Here is a 24,828-nt window from a genome sequence, read left to right on the forward strand (position 1 = left end):
CTCAGCTTCTCTTCCCCACAAAAACTTTGCATTGCCACCCTTGGTTAAAGCTGAGAGAGGGGCTGCCACCAAGCTGAAGTTCTTGATGAACTTGCGGTAAAAGTTTGTGAAACCCAGGAAACGCTGAACTTCCTTAACGGATTTGGGGGTGGGCCAATCCGCTACCTCCCCCTACCTTCCTGGGGTCCATTTGGACTCGGCCGGGTTCCACTACAAATCCCAGGAATTGTACTCGGCATGAATGGAATTCACATTTTTCCGGCTTAACGTACAGATGGCTGTCTAGGAGGCGTTTGAGTACTTGTCTGACATGCTTTGTGTGTTCTTGAAGAGACCTCGAAAAGATGAGGATGTCATCCAAGTAAACAAACACAAATATGTTAAGCATATCTCTAAGCACATCGTTTATGAGCGCTTGGAACACCGCTGGGGCGTTGGTCAGGCCGAAGGGCATCACCAAGTATTCATAGTGACCAGTAGGCGTGTTGAAAGCGGTCTTCCACTCGTCACCAGGTCTGATCCGCACAAGATGGTATCGTTCCGCAGGTCAAGCTTAGTGAAAACAACTGCTTCCTGGAGCAGCTCGAAGGCTGTGGCCATAAGGGGTAGCGGGTAACGGTTACGGACGGTTATGGCATTGAGTCCCCGGTAGTCGATGCAAGGACGTAATCCACCGTCTTTCTTGGCCACAAAGAAAAACCCTGCTCCCGCTGGGGAGGTGGATGGACACATGAGGCCTGCTTCCAGAGCGTCCTTGATTTAGGTATCCATAGCAGCTCGTTCGGGTGGAGATAGGGAAAAGATCCGACCCCTGGGGGCAAGTGCCCGGAAACAGTTCGATGGGGCAATCATAAGGTCTATGGGATGGTAGCATGGTGGCCCTCTGTTTGCTAAATACCAGTTTGAGGTCATGGTAACACTCGGGAACTCGGGTCAGGTCGATGGATTCTAAAGACTCGGGAGTAGAACTCGGGAATTCGTGAAAATACAAGTAGCTTGGCACGTAGGACCCCACTGCTTGATAGTGCCCACAGACCAGTCGATGTGAGGGTTATGGCTGTGAAGCCAGGGGTATCCAAGGACGAGAGGGAACTCGGAACAGGAGATCAAATGAAAGTTCATCAATTCCTGGTGTTGTGAAACTGAAAGTCGCAAGGAGGTAGTGACATGAGTGACAAGTCCAGATCCCAAAGGGCTTCCATCCAATGTAGTAACCCTCATGGGGTCACTAAGAGGTTCAGAGGGAACGCCATTGTCCTTCGCCCAGACACCATACATGAAGTTACCTGAGGCTCCAGAGTCTACCAAGGCTTGAAGGTGAAGCTTGTGGTTGTCCCAGGAAAGGGTGACTGGAATGAGCAGAGGGGAGTTGGACGGATGGGAGGAGGTTATGTTTCCCGTTACAGTTCCCCCGGTCTGTACGGGACAGAGCGTTTCCCTGGAGCCCGGGACACGTGGAACGGAAATGGCCCGGTTTGCCGCAATATAGACAGCGTCGCTCCTCATCCGGCGGTCTCTCTCAGCCTGGGAGATGCGTCCAATCTGCATGGGTTCCGGTGGAGCCAGCGAGGATAAAGGTGGGGACTCGGAGCTGGGACTGATAGGGGCTAGAGGTCTACGGTTGAGTTCTTTCTCTCTCAGACGCTGGTCAATGCGTGAGGACAACTTTATCAGGGACTCGAGATTGTCCGGTGGTTCCTGAGTGGCCAGTTCATCTTGGATAGTGTCGGAAAGGCCTTTCAGAAAGCACACCGTGAGCGCCTCGTTGTTCCAGCCACTCGCTGCTGCCACCGTGCGGAACTGGATGGCATAGTCCGTCACGCTGCGCCGACCTTGGTGGAGAGTCAGGAGCTGTTTGGCTGAGTCAGGACCACTGCTTGGGCCTTGAAACACTCGTTTGAATTCCTCAGCAAAGGCAGAGTAGCTGGCACAGCAGGAACTATGGGCATCCCACACAGCAGTAGCCCAGGCCAGGGCTTTTTCCGACAGCAGGGTGATGATATATGCGATCTTAGACCGGTCGGTGGGGAACGACGAGGGTTGCAGCTCGAAGGAGAGGGAACATTGGGTGAGAAACACTTTACAAGCACTTGGATCACCTGAGAACCGTTGGGGAGGTGGAAGACGAGGTTCAGCCAGGGGGTTAACTGCCATAGGTACGTGAATCTGATGTACTGTGACGGGAAATGTTGCCGGGGTAAGTCAATCAGATATCTGCTTTATGGAAGTCAGCATCTCCGACAGAAGATGAGAATGTCTAGCCATTAAGGCCTCTTGCTGAACCAGGGCAGCTACAGGTCCTGGGAACTGGCTGCCTCTGGGTTCATTTTTGGCTCTGTGTTTCTGTCAGGACCCGGTTACGAACCCGGGTCTCCAGAGTGAGAAACAGTCACTTAACCAACTGAGCCACGAATAGTCGGCAGAACCCAGAAGATGAGGCAGACACAGCAGTACTTGAGACGGTGTATTTAATGAAGTAAAAAGTGAAGTCCTTCAGGAAAACATGAAACTCCACAACCTCAAAAGGAATTCCACAAGAACAAAGGTAATCCTCCAAGACAAAAAGGTAAATCCACAAGGTGGTAGGTATAGCATAAAAAGCCTCAAAAGATACTCAAAAATAAATAAACAAGAACAAAAAAAAAGAATTCCACAAGAGAGTCCACCGGGATCAACAAGAGTTCACAGAATACTAGGGCTGGGTGCTAACATACAAACACAGAGCAAAGAACTGAGGAAAACTAAGGGTTTAAACGAGGAAAACGAGGCACAGGTGCAAATAATAATGGGGATCAAGGGAAAACAAAAGGTCAAAAAGCACAATGGGGGCATCTAGTGACCAAAAACCGGAACAACCCTGGCCAAATCCTGTCAGAGGTATGTGCAGTATTCAGATTGTCAGAGGTATGTGCAGTATTCAGATTGTCAGAGGTATGTGCAGTATTCAGATTGTCAGAGGTATGTGCAGTATTCAGATTGTCAGAGATATGTGCAGTATTCAGATTGTCAGCGATATGTGCAGTATTCAGATTGTCAGAGGTATGTGCAGTATTCAGATTGTCAGAGATATGTGCAGTAATCAGATTGTCAGCGATATGTGCAGTAATCAGATTGTCAGAGATATGTGCAGTATTCAGATTGTCAGCGATGTGCAGTATTCAGATTGTCAGCGATATGTGCAGTATTCAGATTGTCAGAGATATGTGCAGTATTCAGATTGTCAGAGATATGTGCAGTATTCAGATTGTCAGAGATATGTGCAGTATTCAGATTGTCAGCGATGTGCAGTATTCAGATTGTCAGCGATATGTGCAGTATTCAGATTGTCAGAGATATGTGCAGTATTCAGATTGTCAGAGATATGTGCAGTAATCAGATTGTCAGAGATATGAGCAGCAATCAGATTGTCAGCGATATGTGCAGTATTCAGATTGTCAGAGGTATATGTACAGTATAGGGATATTGCAGAGATGGAGAGTGTGTCATGCAAACGTACTGTATATATGTTGCAGCATTGTTTACAGTGTGTATGTGTGTGCGTGGCACTGCTTAATATGAATTAGTAGATGTCCCAGTGCAATTCCATTCTTATATTGAATAAAAAAGCATACCAGTATAAATCCGAACATTGAATTTGACTCTTGATTCTTCCACCTCTTTCCCTGGGAGTTGACTCGTTGCATTGTGTTTTTGTAGCCAATGTGGGATAGTTTTATTTTCCCTATAAAAACGTAATCAATTGGTCCTTTATTCCTGGGGACTGGGAGTGCAGCTTGCGGATCGCACACATTGTTAGGCCTATAGGCTTTACATTAGACCTACCTGTCATTTCATAATCTGATAACTTTTTGTTTCACAGTGTAAATTCACTGTGTATTTTCACTGCAGCATTAAGCTAAATATTTAGCTAATGAATGATGGGTTAATATCCATACGCCAACGCTTCTTACTTATCTGTTAATGCTTCAACATTATCTGTCTTCACCGTTTGCTTGCACCTTGTGTTGTTTAGTCCAGCCAGGTCACCCGTGACACAAGTCAGTATTGGATGTCCATCCATGTCAAAGGACGTTGGGAGATGACGTGGAAACCTGCCACTCGGGGGCAACAGTGAGCACGGTTACCTTCAAGTAAGTTTAAGCTTTGCTAGGGGCGTTGCTAGGGCGTTGGGGACAGGGATGGCGTATGGGTGTAAGCATCTGCCTCTGATGCATCTGGGGAAGCCAGCAATAAAACGTTTTTAGCGATAGACATTTTTATTTTAAACTTATCCCAAACCTTAACCCTTACCTTAACCATTCGGAGTGAATGCCTAAAATGAACCCTAACCTTAAAAATTCAGAGTTAATGCCTACACTTAAACCTTAAACACTTTGAAATGTGAAGTTTGGAAGAACTTCGAAATTCGACGTTTGAAAAACTAACTAAGACTTGAGACTGAGAGCCAGTTGGTTTTGTCAGCATGTCAAAGTTAATCATTGGCCTGCTTCGTTGCTCAATGCTTAGCAAAGAGTCAATTGAGCAATGAGGCAAGCAATGATTAGCTTTGACCTGCTGCCAGGCAAAATGACATCTGTTCTTGAATTGCTACAGTATATTTAAATACAGGTTTCAATATTATAAATAACATGAAGACTACACGATTGTCACTATGACAATGAAAACACCCTGAAAGAACTGAATGGTCTGTGTGACGAAGTTGACTCAGTAGGCCTAACTTGTCACGTTCGCACATTATTTAATTCCTCTCATAAATTGTTTAGCGCGTCCGTGTTTTTAGCGCATCCGTGTTGCAGAGATGGTTGTCCTTCTGGAAGGTTCTCCCATCTCCACAGAGGAACTCTAGAGCTCTGTCAGAGTGACCATCAGGTTCTTGGCCACCTCCCTGACCAAGGCCCTTCTCCCCCGATTGCTCAGTTTGTCTGGGCGGACAGCTCTAGGAAGAGTCTTGGTGGTTCCAAACTTCTTCCATTTAAGAATGATGGAGGCCACTATGTTCTTGGGGACCTTCAATGCAGCAGAAATGTTTCGGTACCCTTCCCCAGATCTGTGCCTCGACACAATATTGTCTCGGAGCTCTATCGACCTATCGACCGTATGGCTTGGTTTTTGCTCTGACATGCACTAACAACTGTGGGACCTTATATAGACAGGTGTGTGCCTTTCCAAATAATTTAATCAAGTTATAGAAACATCTCAAGGATGATCAATGGAAACAGGATGCACCTGAGCTCAATTTCGAGTCTCCTAGTGAAGGGTCTGACTTCTTATGCAAATAAGGTATTTCTGTTTTTTAACTTTAATGCATTTGCAAAAATGTCTAAAAAAACTATTTTCGCTTTGTCATTATGGGTTACTGTGTGTTGATTGCTGAAGATTTTTTTAAATCCTTTTTTGAATAAGGCTGTAATCTGGAAAAAGTCATGGGGTCTGAATACTTTCCAAAGGAGTTGTATATATATATATATATATTTTACCTTTATTTAACCAGGCAAGTCAGTTAAGAACAAATTCTTATTTTCAATGACGGCCTGGGAACAGTGGGTTAACTGCCTGTTCAGGGGCAGAACAACAGATTTGTACCTTGTCAGCTCGGGGGTTTGAACTCGCAACCTTCCGGTTGCTAGTCCACTGCTCTAACCACTAGGCTACCCTGCCTAGTAATTCATTTCTCCTAAATGTATACACTGTTATTTTCCTCTTTTGCCAGTATCATGGGTATTTACTGACAGTAAGGCTAATTATGTGTGGAGGATATGTTTGGTCTTGTGATGCATTTCCGTTTCAGTAATTTACCATTTGCAATCCTCCCAGCGGTGCAATGTTCAGGTGCACATGAACACTTGCTACATTGACCAGAAAGACGTTTGTTCATTTCCATACTAATGTGTTTGGGTGCGAGGCTCTATAAGTAATAGGTTTTACCGCCTGTTGGCCTGCAGAACTACAGAACTATTCCAGCTTTGAGGATAAAATAGGAATGTTTAAGCTGTTTATTTAGACGGAATACGTAAATGTGGGTACAATGAAGTTGTCTGTTACATGATTTAATATGCCATATTTGGGTAAAGAAATCCATGGTTAATGGTATGGTCCATAGGGAAGGGCCATAGGTATAAAGGTACCTGTATCACCTGTGACCTGGAGTTATGTTTTAGCTCTGGTATGTGAGCTGTGTGGGGAGGCTGTCTATAGCCTGGCATACCCCAACTTGCTATAGTTGGTTTGGCAGGGTAGGCCTTATTGAGGCGTAGGTTTTTGATTTAGCTTAAAACCTGTATTTTGAGTCTGTTCATTTTGTAAATACCTTTGTAGATTATGTAAATATTCATTGGATTTCGCCATTCACCGGGAACCACCATTTTGTGATCGACCGCCTCGATTCAGTCTTATGTAGCAACATTTGAAATAGTGTTTTTTACAATAGATGAAAGCAGAGACACAGAGCTACAGAATGTTATATCATACACTGCAGTTGCGTGACAATGGGAAAGTGATTCTGCTTTGACAGTTGATAAACTTGTAACTCCACTTTTGAGAAAATGGCCCCTGTTTTGATACACCTACTGGAGAGCTCTTCTTTGTCTACACCTATTCAGCATCGTTCACACCCTAGGATTGGACCCCTTTTTTCAATTTTTGCCTAAAATTACATACCAAAATCTAACTGTCTGTAGCTCAGGACCTGAAGCAAGGATATGCATATTCTTGATACCATTTGAAAGGAAACACTTTGAAGTTTGTGGAAATGTGAAATTAATGTAGGAGAATATAACACAATAGATCTGGTAAAAGATAATACAAAATAAAAAAACATGAGTTGTTTATTACATTTCTTTGTTGCATCATCTTTGAAATGCAATAGAAAGGCCAATATATGACTTAGGAATCAAGGAGCAATTTCGATTTTGACCGATTCTGTAGAGGTTAAGCCTAAACCCCACTCCTCTCTTTAAGGATTCACATGTGAGGCCATGTGCTAAAAAGAGGGAGTAAGGTAGTGTAGTAAACAACCAAAGATTTCAAGACTAAAAGTGGTGAAAGTAGTAGCCTACAATAAGTAAAAACTCCAGGTAAAAATAGACTTTATCTAGTCCTTGGTCTATATCCTAATCAGACTTTGGTGTAGGTCATGTTGTTCTTCACATTACCCTCTCGGGTAAACACACACTATATCAAATCAAATCAAATCAAAGGTTATATTTTTCAAAAAGGTTGTGGTAGCATGGATTTTCTACACATACTGAGCGGCTCACGTTATAGACAGAAGCGTGCTACATGGCAGACCAATCCAAACTCTTCTCTCGGCATGTCCAGCCCATCCATCCATTATCTCAGCTAATCATGGCTAGCTCGAAGGTTCCTGTCTTTGTCGGGGCTAAACCAACTAGGCTCATAATTATTATATTTTCCTCATATTTACAGATGGCATAAACATTTGTTATTAAGGCACATGAAAGTTCACATGTTCCAGAAGGCATTTCTGCCATAAAACACATTTTGATACAAATAAAAAAAGTATTGCCAAACGCGTCTCCTGTGAAGGAGTGAGGTGCGACATACGTCTAGCTTCCTGAAACGGGTCACATTTTGCACCTGATCCTGCTGCCTCCTGCTACTTAGCCACTGCCCATCCAACATCCAGTCCCAACGACATTCTGTTAACACCATATAGGTCTACAGCATGCTGTAGAATGTGTTGACAGTTGATTGACAGGTGTACTGCAGAATGATACATGATAAACTGTCCCCTGGTGTGGATGCTCGCCAACGTTTATAGTTATGTATAATTTATTGTTATAGTTATCGTTGTAGTTAAAACACAAAGCCAACTCTACAATGGAGTTGCTTACCAAGAAGACAGTGAATGTTCCTGAGTGGCCGAGTTACAGTTTTGACTTAAATCTGCTAAAAAATCTATGGCAAGACTTGAAAATGGTTGTCAAGCAATGATCAACAACCAATTTGACAGAGCTTGACACATTTTTAAAAGAATAATGGGCAGATATTGTCCATTCCAGGTGTGCAAAGCTCTTTTAAACACCTACCCAGAAAGACTGTAATCGTTGCCAAAGATGATTCTAACATGTATTGATTGACTCAGGGGTGGGAATACTTATGTATATGAGATATTTATGAATTTATGAATTTATTTATTTAGTATTTATGAATTTCATTTTCAATACATTTTCAAAAATGTATCAAAACATGTTTGCCCTTTATCATTATGGGGTATTGTGTGTAGATGTGTGAGAGAGAAAATATATACTTAATCCAATTTGAATTCAAGCTGTAACACTACAAAATGTGGACTGTCAAGGGGTATGAATACTTTCTGAAGGCACTGTATGTATGTCATTGCTGTTCTACCTACTGCTTCACTAAAGTGGTATAATTTGGAGATGGACCAGAGGATCAAAAAGCCAAGATCCACTCGAAAACAAATACTTTTTGTATAATAAGCAGAGAAATTACATGTAATTACACACATTAAGAGGTATTATTTACCAAGATTATCTATCCACCTCTCTGGCTTCGAAAACAAGCTTTTATGATAAGAGAACAGCTTTGTCAGGGATCAGGGGACGGAAGGGAAATATTCTCTTTAACTATCCAAAATGTGATTGTTACGCAACAGGACAAAAAACCTGCGCTGCCCTCAAACCAAGGCACGCTGCCTGTTAATTATCTATCAAAGTAAGTGCCTATTTTCTGTATATCGTGTTGTTGTTTCTACTGTAGCATACCGTATACATGTATGTATGGATTATAATGTATTTACCGTTTTATACATGTTTTCAAGCACTGGCGAGAAATCATACATTTCAATTCTTGCATAGATTGTAATGGACACATGATGTCTGTAAAATACTTTTTTGAATGTTGTACTGAATATGATGAGCTAATGCTAAGCTATTTGCCAATATTGTGTGACGTCATGTTTGTTGACATCATACAATGCATTCTGATTGTCACGTAAGCATCTGTCAGACCAAAGATGTTATAACAAGGGATAGTTCACTCGGCTGATTTATACAAGGTCAAATCATGACGTCAGTGATCTTCAGGTTAGAAGGTCGAAGCTCTAGAAAGAGGCCTGAGTTCCCGAGTTGGAATTCTGAGTTGGATGACATTTTAAAACTATTTTTCACAGTCGGAGCTCATATTTTTCCCAGTTCCCAGTTGTTTTGAATGCAGTGTTGCAAGTTCAGACCCCCCATTCCAAGGGTTTTTATTTTTATTTAGCGTATAAATCTCCTGTGTTTGCCCTCCACCACCATCATAGAAATATTTCCTGCATCATATTCCCCTATGATACCTTCCCCCATTTTTACCCCCATGTATTTGAAAACCCCAATAAATGAAACAAACCCCCCACAAACCCGCCATAAAATGGTTTCATCCCTGTTTAGCTTCTACGCTACGATTAGGCTAGGCAGTAGGCTTCTATTTGGGGTAATGATCTGTGAGGTGCTAAAAAAATGTTGCTTTGTGATTTGTCAAAAAAACGGTGAAGACTTTTCATGTCATGTGCTCCGGTTCTTGTATACACTGTAACACCTACAGTGGGGCAAAAAAGTATTTAGTCAGCCACCAATTGTGCAAGTTCTCCCACTTAAAAAGATGATCATCATAAGTAAGTACACTATTATTATTATTATTATTATTATTATATTACTTCAAATATGACAGACAAAATGAGAGAAAAAAAATCCAGAAAATCACATTGTAGGATTTTTTATTAATTTATTTGCAAATGATGGTGGAAAAAAAGTATTTGGTCAATAACAAAAGTTTATCTCAATACTTTGTTATATACCCTTTGTTGGCAATGACAGAGGTCAAACGTTTTCTGTAAGTCTTCACAAGGTTTTCACACACTGTTGCTGGTATTTTGGCCCATTCCTCCATGCAGATCTCCTCTCGAGCAGTGATGTTTTGGGGCTGTTGCTGGACAACACAGACTTTCGACTCCCGCCAACAATTTTCTATGGGGTTGAGACCTGGAGAATGGCTAGGCCACTCCAGGACATTGAAATGCTTCTTATGAAGCCACTCCTTCGTTGCCTGGGCGGTGTGTTTGGGATCATTGTCATGCTGAAAGACCCAGCCACGTTTCATCTTCAATGCCCTTGCTGATGGAAGGAGGTTTTCACTCAAAATCTCACAATACATGGCCCAATTCATTTTTTCCCTTTACACTGATCAGTCGTCCTGGTCCCTTTTCAGAAAAACAACCCCAAAGCATGATGTTTCCACCCCCATGCTTCACAGTAGGTATGGTGTTCTTTGGATGCAACTCAGCATTCTTTGTCCTCCAAACACGACGAGTTGAGTTTTTACCAAAAAGTTATATTTTGGTTTCATCTGACCATATGACATTCTCTCAATCTTCTTCTGGATCATCCAAATGCTCTCTAGCAAACTTCAGACGGGCCTGGACATGTACTGGCTTAAGCAGGGGGACATGTCTGGCACTGCAGGATTTGAGTCCCTGGCAGTGTAGTGTGTTACTGATGGTAGGCTTTGTTACTTTGGTCCCAGCTCTCTGCAGGTCATCCCCCCCGTGTGGTTCTGGGATTTTTGCTCACCGTTCTTGTGATCATTTTGACCCCACGGGGTGAGATCTTGCGTGGAGCCCCAGATCGAGGGAGATTATCAGTGGTCTTGTATGTCTTCCATTTCCTAATAATTGCTCCCACAGTTGATTTCTTCAAACCAAGCTGCTTACCTATTGCAGATTCAGTCTTCCCATTCTGGTGCAGGTCTACAATTTTGTTTCTGGTGTCCTTTGACAGCTCTTTGGTCTTGGCCATAGTGGAGTTTGGAGTGTGACTGTTTGAGGTTGTGGACAGGTGTCTTTTATACTGATAACAAGTTCAAACAGGTGCCATTAATACAGGTAACGAGTGGAGGACAGAGGAGCCTCTTAAAGAAGAAGTTACAGGTCTGTGAGAGCCAGAAATCTTGCAGGTGACCAAATACTTATTTTCCACCATAATTTGCAAATAAATTAAAAATCCTACAATGTGATTTTCTGGAATTTTTTTCTCATTTTGTCTGTCATAGTTGAAGTGTACTTATGATGAAAATTACAGGCCTCTCTCAACTTGCACAATTGGTGGCTGACTAAATACTTTTTTTGCCCCACTGTATATCAAACATTTGTAATATGCTGAAAAGTGGCCAAACTGAGTACATATTTTTCAGACAATGGGCGCAGCCATCTTTGACTTTGCTGACTTAGCTTAGCTGACATGCATCTCTTATCTAAACAATACTACATTTCTTCCTTGTGCTCACCAGAGATGTGGTACATTGTAAACAAGTCTCGCTGTTAGGTCGCTAACTTAAGTTTAGTTTTTATTTATTTAGACTGGTTTATGGAATGAGTTTAGCTGTGGATGTGTTCCATGTGATGTTTGGATGATGAATTTCACATGTATCTTTTACAATAAAAGTTGAAATTGAGGAATATATTTGTGAAGACCTTTATTTCCCATCAGTACAAAACATTGTTTAGATACTGCTGGAACATGTTCAAGGCTTTTATTCTTCCACTGCCCCTGCCATAGCCTACCTCATCAGGTTTGCAGAATTACACAATTGCCCTATTGTATTTTTTGGTGCTTTCTAAAATATATTTTTCTCCTGTTTATTTTTTCAACTCGATTTGATGCTGCTGCTCTGACTGTGAACTGTGACCTTTTAGGTAGCTAAAAATTCAATAACTTTGATAACAATGGCTTGTTTTTGTTTCCATTCAATTTGAAAACAAATTCCGATGTTTGAGACTTCTCTTTCTTTCCTTCCGTCCTTTTGTTAGTTTGTCCCTCGTTGGCTTTCCTCTTTGTGATAACAATGTGATTTAACATATAAAATTCCCCTCTGGCAGGCGGTTTAGGCCACTCATGACTAGGGCTGTTACAGTGACAACAATGGCGGTCACAAGTCATGACGGCAGTCAAATCCCATGTGACCGTTTAGTCAAGGTAGATATGGTTCGCCAAGCTCGGATGCAGCTGAAGGTCATTAGTAGCCTACCAAACTTGCTAACTGCCTGGTACTCAGTACTCTATTGTCCCTCTAATCACTCTGACATCAATGCAAATGTATTAGAAAATCTAACCGAACACTTAATGAGAGCCCATGAGCTCATGTTGTGCAATATTTCTATAGGCTATGCAATTGCGTGAGAAAACAGAGTGATGGCCTCTATTATAAAGAGAAGGATCCCATCAGCTTTCTATAGGCTAGGCCTAGTACAGAGGTTTTCCTTTAAATGTTTTGAGCTTATGCCGCGACTGTTTGTGGTAGATGGTGGCAGATTGTGGTAAATTGCATCATTCTGGCAACAATGGCTGACACTTAAATAACGTGCCATAGAATTGTGCGGCACCCCGCAAGCTGTGCTTCAGTATGCTGAAACTTTTAAAGGAAGAACCACTGTATATGTATTTTGCAACTTTCCTAATATTAAGCACATGGCTTCTCTTTACAACAGGAGTATAGCCTACCTGGCTGGCATGAAAATGAACCACAGGAAAAGTGCCCTCCATTCACTATTTAACTGCTTAGATGACACATATTTTTCCCCCTGTCCCTGTTTCGAGACAGATGCATGTCAATGGTCAAATCAAAACAAATGTCACACATATATTATTTAGTATATGTAAAGACAAGATTAAATAAAGAACAGTCTAATGGGTGACAATATTAGCCGATCACTTGTGAATGATGCCCAGTTTGTGTGCAGTAAGGCAAAAAACGTATGCCTTTTTTTGGTGACTTTTTCAAATCATAGTCACACACCTCATGTAGCCAAGCCCATTGGCCTATATGTTTTGATACGGTTTGTATCACAACTAAAGTGGCCAAATAACTTCTTAAAATTAAGCACATTAACCTGATTCTAGAGCCTAATTGGCATACATATGCAGCGTGCAGCGTCATTTTCACCATTAAAATGCACATTTATAATAAAAGCATTACATGGATAATCACATTTGTGGTCACTTTTGAGAATGATGTTTTCCCACTATTAGCACATTGCTGAACTTATCATGTGCAGAAAAAGCTTTCAAATGTATCAACATTTGAATCTAAACGTTCTGATCTGTTGCGTCAGCCTCATTGCGTGAAAAAATGATTTTTGAAGTTAGTGGTTGTATTCATTTGGGATCTATCACATCCCACAACTGTCCCAGACTATGTTTGGAATATTCATTTCTCACACAGAACAGGTCAACTTTTGTACTATGGGCAGGGTTGGGGATTACATCTGTTACTCCCCAAATGTAATCCGTTACATGTAAGGCAGGTATTCCCAAACTGGGGTACGAGTGGGAAGGTGAACGGAAAGGCTCTGGAGCAACAACCGCCCTTGCTGTCTCTGCCTGGCCAGTTCCCCTCTTTCCACTGGGATTCTCTGCCTCTAACCCTATTACAGGGGCTGAGTCACTGGCTTACTGGGGCTCTCTCATGCCGTCCCTGCAGGGGGTGCGTCACCTGAGTGGGTTGATTCACTGTTGTGGTCATCCTGTCTGGGTTGGCGCCCCCCTTGGGTTGTGCCGTGGCTGAGATCTTTGTGGGCTATACCTTGTCTCAGGATGGTAAGTTGGTGGTTGAAGATATCCCTCTAGCGTGGGCTATATCCCTCTAGTGTGGGCTTTGTGGGCTATAGCCTTGTCTCAGGATGGTAAGTTGGTGGTTGAAGATATCCCTCTAGTGGTGTGCGGGCTGTGCTTTGGCAAAGTGGGTGGGGTTATATCCTTCCTGTTTGGCCCTGTGTCCTCGAATGGGGCCACAGTGTCTCCTGAACCCTCCTGTCTCAGCCTCCAGTATTTTTGCTGCAGTAGTTTGTGTCGGGGGGCTAGGGTCAGTTTGTTATATCTGGAGTACTTCTCCTGTCCTATTCGGTGTCCTGTGTGAATCTAAGTGTGCGTTCTCTAATTCTCTCCTTCCTTCTTTCTCTCTCTCGGAGGACCTGAGCCCTAGGACTACCTGACATGATGGCTCCTCGCTGTCCCCAGTCCACCTGGCCATGCTGCTGCTCCAGTTTCAACTGACCTGAGCCCTAGGACCATGCCCCAGGACTACCTGACATGATGACTCCTTGCTGTCCCCAATCCACCTGGCCATGCTGCTGCTCCAGTTTCAACTGTTCTGCCTTACTATTATTTGACCATGCTGGTCATTTATGAACATTTGAACATCTTGGCCATGTTCTGTTATAATCTCCACCCGGCACAGCCAGAAGAGGACTGGCCACCCCACATATGCTCTCTCTAATTCTCTCTCTCTTTCTTTCTCTCTCTCTCTCGGAGGGCCTGAGCCCAAGGACCGTGCCCCAGGACGACCTGACATGATGACTCCTTGCTGTCCCCAGTCCACCTGACTGTGCTGCTGCTCCAGTTTCAACTGTTCTGCCTTGTTATTATTCGACCATGCTGGTCATTTATGAACATTTGAACATCTTGGCCATGTTCTGTTATAATCTCCACCCGGCACAGCCAGAAGAGGACTGGCCACCCCACATATGCTCTCTCTAATTCTCTCTCTCTTTCTTTCTCTCTCTCTCGGAGGGCCTGAGCCCAAGGACCGTGCCCCAGGACGACCTGACATGATGACTCCTTGCTGTCCCCAGTCCACCTGACTGTGCTGCTGCTCCAGTTTCAACTGTTCTGCCTTGTTATTATTCGACCATGCTGGTCATTTATGAACATTTGAACATCTTGGCCATGTTCTGTTATAATCTCCACCCGGCACAGCCAGAAGAGGACTGGCCACCCCACATATGCTCTCTCTAATTCTCTCTCTCTTTCTTTCTCTCTCTCTCGGAGGGCCTGAGCCCAAGGACCGTGCCCCAGGACGACCTGACATGATGACTCCTTGCTGTCCCCAGTCCACCTGACTGTGCTGCTGCTCCAGTTTCAACTGTTCTGCCTTGTTATTATTCGACCATGCTGGTCATTTATGAACATTTGAACATCTTGGCCATGTTCTGTTATAATCTCCACCCGGCACAGCCAGAAGAGGACTGGCCACCCCACATAGCCTGGTTCCTCTCTAGGTTTCTTCCTAGGTTTTGGCCTTTCTAGGGAGTTTTTCCTAGGCACCGTGCTTCTACACCTGCATTGCTTGCTGTTTGGGGTTTTAGGCTGGGTTTCTGTACAGCACTTTGAGATATCAGCTGATGTACGAAGGGCTATATAAATAAAATGTGATTGATTGAATTTGAGTACCCCCCATGGTACGCCCAATGCCGTTGTTGTTTTCATTTTTTTTATTTTATCTTCACATTTTCAAACAGTCCATTTATAATTTTCGGGGCTATACAATTGGGTGAGGTTTTTTTTTGCACCTGAGTAGCCTAATTTCACTGCCAAAAATACAATTAAACCATCTAGTGTTCAGTGAGATAACAACACAATGTCAAATACAGGTAGCCTAGTCAAATAATTAACATCAAATCACATTTAACCATTACTCTCTCGCAGGAATTCCACTAATGGTTCGTCTGTAACCAAACGTAGCTGCTGCTCATGTTGGTATCTGTGCTGATGGCACCAAATGCCATGACGGGGAGACATGGTGGAGTGGTAACATGCGTGCAAGCATTTGCTCCCGACGCCACTTGGGTAAACTGCAGCATCCACCAAGAGGCTCTTGCTGCCAAGGAAATGCCTGACAGATTGAAAGATGTTTTGGACACTATAGTGAAAATTGTTAACCTTGTGAAAGCAAGGTTCCTGAACTCTCGTGTATTTTCTGCACTATGCCATGTAACGCTTTTACAACACTGCTTTTACAACACTGCGCTGGTTATCAAGGGGCAAAGTATTGACACGTTTCTTTTTTAAATTGAGAGACGAGCTTAAAATGTTCTTTACTGACCATCATTTGCACTTGTCTGACCTCTTGCATGATAACGATTTTCTAACACGACTGGCCTATCTGGGTGATCTTTTTTCTCACCTGAATGATCTGAATCAAAGATTCGGGACACAATGAAGGCTATGATTAAGAAGTTGGAGCTCTTCTCTCTCTGCATTAACAAGGACAACATACACGTCTTTCCATCATTGTATGATTTTTTTGTGTGCAAATGAACTCAAGCTTACAGACAATGTCAAATGTTATATAGCGACCCACCTGAGTGAGCTGGGTGTGCAATTACTCAGGGACTTTCCTGAAATGGATGAAACAATCAACTGGATTTGTTATCCCTCTCATGCCCTGCTTCCAGTCCACTTACCGATATTTGAACAAGAGAGCCTCATCGAAATTGCAACAAGTGGTTCTGTGAAAATTAAATTTAATCAGTAGCCATTGCCAGATTTCTGGATTGGGCTGCACTCAGAGTATCCTGCCTTGGCAAATCGCACTGTTAAGACACTGATGCCCTTTGCAACCACATACCTATGTGAGAGTGGATTCTCAGCCCTCACTAGCATGAAAACTACAGTCACAGACGGTGTGTGGAAAATGATTTAAGACTGAGACTCTCCAATACAACATTGCAGAGTTATGTGCATCCGTTCAAGCACACCCTTCTCATTAATCTGTGGTGAGTTATTCACACCCTTCTCATTAATCTGTGGTGAGTTATTCACACCCTTCTCATTAATCTGTGGTGAGTTATTCACACCCTTCTCATTAATCTGTGGTGAGTTATTCACACCCTTCTCATTAATCTGTGGTGAGTTATTCACACCCTTCTCATTAATCTGTGGTGAGTTATTCACACCCTTCTCATTAATCTGTGGTGAGTTATTCACACCCTTCTCATTAATCTGTGGTGAGTTATTCACACCCTTCTCATTAATCTGTGGTGAGTTATTCACACCCTTCTCATTAATCTGTGGTGAGTTATTCACACCCTTCTCATTAATCTGTGGTGAGTTATTCACACCCTTCTCATTAATCTGTGGTGAGTTATTCACACCCTTCTCATTAATCTGTGGTGAGTTATTCACACCCTTCTCATTAATCTGTGGTGAGTTATTCACACCCTTCTCATTAATCTGTGGTGAGTTATTCACACCCTTCTCATTAATCTGTGGTGAGTTATTCACACCCTTCTCATTAACCTGTGGTGAGTTATTCACACCCTTCTCATTAATCTACGGTGAGTTATTCACACCCTTCTCATTAATCTGTGGTGTTATTCACACCCTTCTCATTAAGTTATTCACACCCTTCTCATTAATCTGTGGTGAGTTATTCACCCTTCTCATTAATCTGTGGTGAGTTATTCACACCCTTCTCATTAACCTGTGGTGAGTTATTCACACCCTTCTCATTAATCTGTGGTGAGTTATTCACACCCTTCTCATTAATCTGTGGTGAGTTATTCACACCCTTCTCATTAATCTGTGGTGAGTTATTCACACCCTTCTCATTAATCTGTGGTGAGTTATTCACACCCTTCTCATTAATCTGTGGTGAGTTATTCACACCCTTCTCATTAATCTGTGGTGAGTTATTCACACCCTTCTCATTAACCTGTGGTGAGTTATTCACACCCTTCTCATTAATCTGTGGTGAGTTATTCACACCCTTCTCATTAATCTGTGGTGAGTTATTCACACCCTTCTCATTAATCTGTGGTGAGTTATTCACAATTTTCAATTAACAAAGAAGGTTTTATATGTAAGATGGTTAAATAAATAGCAAAATTATTGATTATTATATTATTATTTGTGCCCTGGTCCTATAAGAGCTCTTTGTCACTACCCACGAGCTGGGTTGTGACAAAAACTCACACTCATTATTTTGTTTATTAAATGTATCGTATAGTGTGTGTGTGTGTATGTGGCAGGCTTACAATGATGGCAAAAAACAACATTTGAGAGTGTGCTAACCCTGGTGCTATAGAGGGGGTACGAGGCTGGAGGTTGAATGTTTGAAGGGGTATGGGACTATAAAAAGTTTGGGAACCACTGACGTAAGGGATTACAAAAAACGGTAACTGTAATCAGTTATGTTACCAGGGGAAATATTGTAATCAGATTACAGATACTCTTGAAAAACTAGATGATTACTTCAAGGATTACTTTTAAATTCAGAAAGGATGTTTGCGAAAAAAATGTTTGACACTATTCTGTTTTCTCAATGACATTCAAATCAGCATTGAAAAAAGGCGCAAGTTTAAGTTTGTTCCACCTGAGCGAGTCAGACCACAAGTCAGAGACCACTATGATGACACACCAGATGGGTTTGATGGATAAAGAGCAGGAATAGGCTTTTGAGGCTACAGTCCAAGCTATGTCTTCCAATGGTGCGACTGCTGTCAGCATCCAAAGATGATTCAACTTGAATAAACTCTTGGAGGTAAGGATGACAGCAGTGGTGTAGTCTACTGCGATACGGATATCACATATTATTGATATCTACAGTGCCTTGCGAAAGTATTCGGCCCCCTTGAACTTTGCGACCTTTTGCCACATTTCAGGCTTCAAACATAAAGATATAAAACTGTATTTTTTTGTGAAGAATCAACAACAAGTGGGACACAATCATGAAGTGGAATGACATTTATTGCGCAGAGAAGAACAATGAAGAACAAGGAACACACCAGGCAGGTCCGAGATACTGTTGTGAAGAAGTTTAAAGCCGGATTTGGATACAAAAAGATTTCCCAAGCTTTAAACATCCCAAGGAGCACTGTGCAAGCGATAATATTGAAATGGAAGGAGTATCAGACCACTGCAAATCTACCAAGACCTGGCCGTCCCTCTAAACTTTCAGCTCATACAAGGAGAAGACTGATCAGAGATGCAGCCATGAGGCCCATGATCACTCTGGATGAACTGCAGAGATCTACAGCTGAGGTGGGAGACTCTGTCCATAGGACAACAATCAGTCGTATATTGCACAAATCTGGCCTTTATGGAAGAGTGGCAAGTTGAAAGCCATTTCTTAAAGATATCCATAAAAAGTGTTGTTTAAAGTTTGCCACAAGCCACCTGGGAGACACACCAAACATGTGGAAGAAGGTGCTCTGGTCAGATGAAACCAAAATTGAACTTTTTGGCAACAATGCAAAACGTTATGTTTGGCATAAAAGCAACACAGCTCATCACCCTGAACACACCATCCCCACTGTCAAACATGGTGGTGGCAGCATCATGGTTTGGGCCTGCTTTTCTTCAGCAGGGACAGGGAAGATGGTTAAAATTGATGGGAAGATGGATGGAGCCAAATACAGGACCATTCTGGAAGAAAACCTGATGGAGTCTGCAAAAGACCTGAGACTGGGACAGAGATTTGTCTTCCAACAAGACAATGATCCAAAACATAAAGCAAAATCTACAATGGAATGGTTCAAAAATAAACATATCCAGGTGTTAGAATGGCCAAGTCAAAGTCCAGACCTGAATCCAATCGAGAATCTGTGGAAAGAACTGAAAACTGCTGTTCACAAATGCTCTCCATCCAACCTCACTGAGCTCAAGCTGTTTTGCAAGGAGGAATGGGAAACAATTTCAGTCTCTTGATGTGCAAAACTGATAGAGACATACCCCAAGTGACTTACAGCTGTAATCGCAGCAAAAGGTGGTGCTACAAAGTTTTAACTTAAGGGGGCTGAATAATTTTGCACGCCCAATTTTTGAGTTTCAGACTCACTTGTTGTTGATTCTTCACAAAAAAATACAGTTTTATATCTTTATGTTTGAAGCCTGAAATGTGGCAAAAGGTCGCAAAGTTCAAGGGGGCCGAAAACTTTCGCAAGGCACTGTACATAGCGCATTGATGTGAATCACACTGCTGCTCTCTCATTTAGCTATTTGCGCCTTACAGAATGTGGTTATTGTGGATGGCTGTTCACAAATCTAAATGTGTATTTGAACCCAGTAATTGTTGAATTCAAGATGTTTAAGCTACCTATCAATCATTGTTTTTGAAACCAGTGGACAGCCAGGAAAAAAGGCGCTCTTGCTAGTGCGGATCCCAGCCTATGGAATAGAAGTGGGGCTTTTATTGCTCAATCTAATTCATGCTGATAAAAAAAATCCATAGTTCTAATGGAGACATACTCAAACTTTTTTTTCAAATCATTATTGGAGTCACATCATGCAGCCTTAGAATGTATTAAAAATCTAAAAATAAAGCCCAATGTTTGTATCACAACTACAGTTACATAAATAACTCTAAATGAAGCAACTATAAGTACCTGTTTCTTTGTTAACCACTCATAAGAGTAGGCGCATGTGAGCACTCCCTCAAATCATTTGGAGAAAATATCCTTTCTTTTATTCAGCTATGTTCAATTTTATTCTTCATACTATAAAATAATGACACAGAATTCTAAGCAAGTCTGCTAAATGAAGCCCACAGCCAAATGGCATAGCCAGATCAGGGCCTAACATAAGGACAACTCACCCTATGCTATTCTGTTCTTCTGAAATAGACTACATTTTCTTCATATCATCATTCTTTAGACCCGTCTAAAATAAATCATGGATTATTGTGAAGGTGTAGGCTATATTACATGGATTATTGTGAAGGTGTAGGCTATATTACATAGATTATTGTGAAGGTGTATGCTATATTACATGGATTATTGTGAAGGTGTATGCTATATTACATGGATTATTGTGAAGGTGTAGGCTATATTACATGGATTATTGTGAAGGTGTATGCTATATTACATGGATTATTGTGAAGGTGTATGCTATATTACATGGATTATTGTGAAGGTGTAGGCTATATTACATGGATTATTGTGAAGGTGTAGGCTATATTACATGGATTATTGTGAAGGTGTATGCTATATTACATGGATTATTGTGAAGGTGTATGCTATATTACATGGATTATTGTGAAGGTGTATGCTATATTACATGGATTATTGTGAAGGTGTATGCTATATTACATGGATTATTGTGAAGGTGTATGCTATATTACATGGATTATTGTGAAGGTGTATGCTATATTACATGGATTATTGTGAAGGTATTACATGGATTATTGTGAAGGTGTATGCTATATTACATGGATTATTGTGAAGGTGTATGCTATATTACATGGATTATTGTGAAGGTGTAGGCTATATTACATGGATTATTGTGAAGGTGTAGTCTATATTACATGGATTATTGTGAAGGTGTAGGCTATATTACATGGATTATTGTGAAGGTGTAGGCTATATTACATGGATTATTGTGAAGGTGTAGGCTATATTACATGGATTATTGTGAAGGTGTAGGCTATATTACATGGATTATTGTGAAGGTGTAGGCTATATTACATGGATTATTGTGAAGGTGTAGGCTATATTACATGGATTATTGTGAAGGTGTATGCTATATTACATGGATTATTGTGAAGGTGTATGCTATATTACATGGATTATTGTGAAGGTGTATGCTATATTACATGGATTATTGTGAAGGTGTAGGCTATATTACATGGATTATTGTGAAGGTGTAGGCTATATTACATGGATTATTGTGAAGGTGTATGCTATATTACATGGATTATTGTGAAGGTGTAGGCTATATTACATGGATTATTGTGAAGGTGTAGGCTATATTACATGGATTATTGTGAAGGTGTAGGCTATATTACATGGATTATTGTGAAGGTGTAGGCTATATTACATGGATTATTGTGAAGGTGTAGGCTATATTACATGGATTATTGTGAAGGTGTATGCTATATTACATGGATTATTGTGAAGGTGTAGGCTATATTACATGGATTATTGTGAAGGTGTAGGCTATATTACATGGATTATTGTGAAGGTGTAGGCTATATTACATGGATTATTGTGAAGGTGTAGGCTATATTACATGGATTATTGTGAAGGTGTAGGCTATATTACATGGATTATTGTGAAGGTGTAGGCTATATTACATGGATTATTGTGAAGGTGTAGGCTATATTACATGGATTATTGTGAAGGTGTAGGCTATATTACATGGATTATTGTGAAGGTGTATGCTATATTACATGGATTATTGTGAAGGTGTATGCTATATTACATGGATTATTGTGAAGGTGTAGGCTATATTACATGGATTATTGTGAAGGTGTAGGCTATATTACATGGATTATTGTGAAGGTGTATGCTATATTACATGGATTATTGTGAAGGTGTATGCTATATTACATGGATTTATTAGACTTTTTTCACAAAGGTCTGCATCACTGGATGGTAGGCTATGCGTGGAAGCAAGGTGTAGGCTATATTACATGGATTATTGTGAAGGTGTATGCTATATTACATGGATTATTGTGAAGGTGTATGCTATATTACATGGATTTATTAGACTTTTTTCACAAAGGTCTGCATCACTGGATGGTAGGCTATGCGTGGAAGCAAGGCGATGCTAAATGTGTTTATATTAATTAACGATCAATTACTGTGAGACCAGCAGTTATTTGCTTGACAATTACGAAATGTTATGACCCCCACAGCCCTACTAATGACCAAAACTTCCCGCTACCTGAAAAGTTTCTTTCCCCTGGTTGTGGCCCTCACCAACTGACCATCTGGTCCATAAAGACTGAAGGACTATGTACTCTATGCTGCACGCCACATCAAGCCATCTCTGAACTGTACACTCTGTTCATCTCTCTGCATTTAGATCATTCATACTGATACTGTACATTTGTACATCCACTGTATATCAACTGTATACCCACTGTATGTTTGCATACCTGCTCATTATCTTATAGCTCTATGTTCACTCTATCTGAGCAGCTAACCGATCGCTGCAGCTGTACATAGTCTATCGGTAAATAGCCCACCCAATTTTACCTACCTCTTCCCCATACTGTTTTTATTTATTTACTTTTCTGCTCTTTTGCACACCAATATCTCTACCTGTACATGACCATCTGATCATTTATCACTCCAGTGTTAATCTGCTAAATTGTAATTATTCACCTACCTCCTCATGCCTTTTGCACACAATGTATATAGACTCTCTTTTTTTTTCTACTGTGTTATTGACTTGTTAATTGTTTACTCCATGTGTAACTCTGTGTTGTCTGTTCACACTGCTATGCTTTATCTTGGCCAGGTCGCAGTTGCAAATGAGAACTTGTTCTCAACTAGCCTTCCTGGTTAAATAAAGGTGAAATAAAAAGATAAAAAACAAAAAAACTCTACCTAGTTGTATATAATGTATGGAAACTTTGTTTAATCTCCGCTGTCTGTATTTCTAAATGTTGTCTATCACGAGCGGCACCATATGTACAACTCTGAGTATGTGTAAATGCACTTGGTGAATAAAGGGGATTCTGATTCTGATAAGAACAAAAACATAGACAATGTTTTTAGTGCTTCCTTCTTTCTACTCTCCCTTCACATGGTTGTTGTTGTGTTGTGTATGTATGCCATTGCTGTTCCACCTACTGCTTCACTGAAGTGGTGTAAACAGGAAGAGAGGGATTTCATATGAAACAGTCATCAGGGAGATGGACCAGAGGATCAAACAGTCAAGAGTCACTCGAAAACAAAGACTTTGTATAATAAGCACAGAAATTACATGTAATTAAGGGGCATTATTTACCATAGTTATCTATCCACATCTCTAGCTTTGAAAAATAAGCTTTTATGACAAAAGAACAGTGACTCTACCTCTTGCTATGAACATCAGAACAAACCTGCCTTTAAATGCCCCAGTAGTCATAACAATGCATTACAGACGATTCCGTATAGGAAAAAGTTAATGAATAGAGGATCATTATCTTCACTTAAAGGCTAGTTATTACCCTACTATTTTTTAATCGTACACTTTTCACTCTGCTGTGTCCTCTCCTCTACTCCTCCTCAGCTAAAAGAGGGATCATTCTGTCTGTAGATGAGAGAGGGAGAGAGGAGGTTGATGGAATGGTGGAGAGAAAGGAGGAAGAATTATATTCAGATTGATATCAATGGCATTCTGCTTGTTTATATTCACATGATGTGCTGTACACAGGGGGATGTCGATGCCATCATGTTTTGGATGTATTGTGTCGTGCACAGTTATATATCCTACCTTTTGCTGCAACTGTACTGCCACCTTCCATTAAAGCAGAGAAATAAGCTATTGTGGATTGCTAACAGTGGGGACTTGTATCTGTCAAAAATACATTTAGCATAATATTGAAAGGTTAAATGGTAAGATATTAGCAACCTCATGGAATGTAATTGAAGAGGTGACGTCGTGTGTGTACATGCTTTTGTCCTTGCTTCTCTCTTATCCATCCCTCCCTCCCTCTTTCCCTTCCCCCACACATCCTCTCCTCCCCTGTTTTACCTCTTTCCCTATTTAATAAGAATCTCTCCGTTCACTGCCAACAAATGTATGAGTTCCTAATACTGGACGGCCGGACCGCCGCCACAGACCGTTTACCTAAAGTAAATGTTATCACCTGTGTGCTTCATTCACCTGTTCCCGGTCAGTGTGTGTTTTTAAAAGGACATTGAGATCTGGGCTTGGATGGGAGCTAAATGCCCATGAACAATAAGGTGTGATTAGGCCACAGCTGGTAGAGGGCGTGGAGGGTTTGTGTGGAGAGACAGGACCAGACATCAGAGGCCTGCTATCCCATCACACCTCTAACAAGAAAGGCTAATGAACCAATACATTGGGCCCGGGGGATGGACTGGACAGTAATGGTAGTGTGACAATGATCCTGATTCATCTATAAAGTGGGGGAAAACATTTCTCTGTGTGTTTGTTTCGTTTAGACTTTTTCCACATTTTGTTACGTGACAGCCTTTTTCCAAAATGTATTATATAAAACAATTTCCTCACCAATCTACACACAATATCTTATAATGACGAAGCAAAAACAGGTTTAGACATTTTTGCACATTTATTAAAA

The sequence above is a fragment of the Oncorhynchus keta genome, chromosome 9 (genome assembly GCF_023373465.1).
Source record: "Oncorhynchus keta strain PuntledgeMale-10-30-2019 chromosome 9, Oket_V2, whole genome shotgun sequence".
Classification (NCBI taxonomy): domain Eukaryota; kingdom Metazoa; phylum Chordata; class Actinopteri; order Salmoniformes; family Salmonidae; genus Oncorhynchus; species Oncorhynchus keta.